The 2,966-nt window shown below is 47.7% G+C and overlaps 2 non-coding genes across 2 annotated transcripts; one reads left to right on the forward strand and one right to left on the reverse strand.

Moving 5' to 3' along the window:
- Positions 1-414: 414 nt before the first annotated feature.
- On the reverse strand, positions 415-496 carry trnas-gcu (transfer RNA serine (anticodon GCU)). The gene has a single exon. It is a non-coding gene; the product is annotated as a tRNA-Ser (tRNA).
- A 990-nt stretch (positions 497-1,486) lies between these two features.
- trnar-ucg (transfer RNA arginine (anticodon UCG)) lies at positions 1,487-1,578 on the forward strand. Its single transcript is given in 2 exon segments — positions 1,487-1,523; positions 1,543-1,578. It is a non-coding gene; the product is annotated as a tRNA-Arg (tRNA).
- Positions 1,579-2,966: the final 1,388 nt, after the last annotated feature.

The following is a 2,966-nucleotide window of genomic DNA, read 5'->3' on the forward strand; positions in this document are numbered from 1 at the left end:
CTTTCCACATCTACTCTGTCTAGTCCTTCCAATATTCGAATAGTTTCAATGAGATTCCCCTCTCATCCTTCTAAATTCCGGCGAGTACAGTCCCAGAGACATCAATCATCCTTGTGAAAGTCCTCTAGACTCTCTCCAATGCTAGCGCATATTTTTTAAACTGAGGGACCCAAAACTGTTCACAATACCCAAGGTGAGGCCTCAGCCGTGATGGAATGGCTGAGATCGGTGAGTCGAATAGCCTAATTTCGCTCCTATATCTTGTGGTATCGCGGCCAAATTTGGTGAGAAATTAATGATGAATATTGCTTTTCATGATTCGCGTAACAAATCGTCTGGCGTCCCTGTGACTAAATCTGGATGTTTTAAAGTGACAGTTTTAAAGGTGGTCCCCCCCCCCGATAAATATCGGGACGACGAGGGTGGGATTCGAACCCACGCGTGCAGAGCACAATGGATTAGCAGTCCATCGCCTTAACCTCTCGGCCACCTCGTCTGCTCTTCTCTCTCTTGTGTTCCGAACTTCTGTATTTAATCACAGCATTGAAAACTTCTGCTTAATGTCCACATATTTCTGTTCAGATTCTCTGCCGATTGCTTTGCTCGCCGTGCTTATCAGGAATCCATGGAGGTGGATAAGGACAGTTTTAGAGAATATGTGCCAACCACAGGAAACATTGAAATAGGCAATATTTTATGGACTTTAGACACTATGGACCTGCTGTGGCATAAGTATCCATTCCGTGCTCTGTAACTCAGTGAAACTGTTTTAAAGTTGTAAAATGAGATAAATTTATGTTGAATTAAATAAAATTTCAGTAACGTTATCTGCCCAAGGTCTTCCGCACACTTCCGCTTTCCCAAGACCACCGACCTTTCAACCGATATTTGGATTTTCCTCAGAGTTTGCCGCAAAACCATCAATTACGTTGCTATCATTTTGCTCGATTTCAAGTAAACAGATACTATAGGAATTTGCCATCTGGTTGGACAATGATGATTTTCCGTGTACTGGGCAAATGCAATAACCCGATGACTACCACATTAGGACGCGCTGAAGGCAACGTCCGCATCTGCGCAGCCGCAGATCCGAACACCCTACGCTGAACCGACAGCAAACACATGGGCCGCCCGGTTCTGGAATACTAAACCAACGGCTGAAATAGCTATAAAGAAATCGAGTTCCCTGTCAATAATGTATTGAATGTGGTGTACCATTGTCACTGATTCCAATCCCAGAATATAACGCCGCTGCAAAAGACAGTGGTGTGTGCCTTGGACAATTCCTTTCTGTGTGACAGAAATGGAATATTGAACAGCCCAAAGCAGTAATGCATGGAGAGATATTGACACAACAATGGTCGAATGCTCACCTGGGATGAAATCACTGCAGGCGAGTACTTTTAGTTCGGTCAAGAAATCGTTTTACAGGTGGAAACTCCTTGCAGCAGTCAGCATGTTCCCCTTGGCCTTGCTCACAAAATATGGCCGTGTAGCCTAATGGATAAGGCGTCTGACTTCGGTGCTTGACTGGTGGAAGTTATCAGAAGATCGCAGGTTCGAGTCCTGCCACGGTCGTTTTGCCAAACTGGAGGATTCGGTTCCATTCTGTCTCTCACTCCCATCGCACTTGAGATGGTTGTCTCAATTCCGTGTGGGAATTAATCGGAGTACTCCACCCCCGGGGAAAAGTAATGCCTCGTCTTCGTTGTACGCAACATATAATATTGTGTCCAGTCTGTGAAGTATTTCTGCAGACACTTTCATAAACAATTCGCTGGATCTCCTCAGACGTTCAGGAGGAGCTGCTGCTGGGAAGGTGAAGTTTATTTCACAATCAGTTCCGTCTCCGAGCACGCCTTTTCGGCAAGAATTCACCACACAGCACTGATGGTATATTCTCCTGTCTCCAACCCTCCTCCTCTTCTTGGACACAGCGCACTGGTTCTCTGCCTGCTCTGGGATATCTTCATCACTAATTGCCGACTAGACATCAACCGCCTCAACATCAGGAATCGTCACTTCTCCTCGAACCCTACCCCCTCTGAATACACTGCCCTCCCAACTCTCAACCACCATCCCAAACTTACTTCAATCCCGCAGACTAAGTGCTGCTGTTGTAGAGTGACGGACTGACCTCTACCTTGTGGAGACCAAGCGGTAATCCTCGGACACATCCTCACGCCTACACCTTGAAAAAGCCCGTCTCCGGACGATCAGAGAACTGTCTCCAACGTTATCACTGATATCATCAACTCTGGTGAACCACCATTCACTGTGGAGAACTCGTGGTTCCGTTGCCCTGAACTGCCCTACCTCCTACTCAATTCACAAACCTGATTGTCCGGGTAAGGACACTGTCTCTGCCTGCTCCTGCCCCGCTGATCCTGTGTTCTCGTAGCTCTAGTCCATCCTATGCCCCGTAATTCAGTCGCTTCCCTCCCGCATTCGCAACCTTTCCCATGCGCTCTATCAACTCGCTGACTTTCAATTCCCTGGCTATGACCATCTCATTTTTTCAATTCATTTCCAGCCCCCCATCAAGAGGGCCTTAAAATTCTCCACCTTTCTCAAGGAAAGATCCAACCAGTTCCGCTCTATCACCACCGTCCTCCGTCTGGCAGAACCCGTCCTCACCTCAACAGTTTCTCCTCCGCTTCCTCCCACTTACTCCAAGTTCAATGGGTCGCCATGGACACTCGCATAGGTCCCGGATATGTCTCCCGTTTCGTTGCCTAAGTAAATCAATCTACCAAACCAATGTACCAGACCTTCCCCGGTAATGCACCCCAGCGCTCCCACCGCAACGTCGACCAATGCCGCTTCCTGCATTCACACTGAGCTCGACAATGTCACCCACTTCGCCTCCAGCTTCCACCCCGCCCTTGAACGTCCCACTCAATGCGAGCAAAGCAAAGGGAGAAGAAACCAGAGGAAACCAATGTATTGCTGCCGCTTCCTGTATT

Source organism: Hemitrygon akajei, unplaced genomic scaffold, assembly GCF_048418815.1.
Source record: "Hemitrygon akajei unplaced genomic scaffold, sHemAka1.3 Scf000183, whole genome shotgun sequence".
NCBI lineage: Eukaryota > Metazoa > Chordata > Chondrichthyes > Myliobatiformes > Dasyatidae > Hemitrygon > Hemitrygon akajei.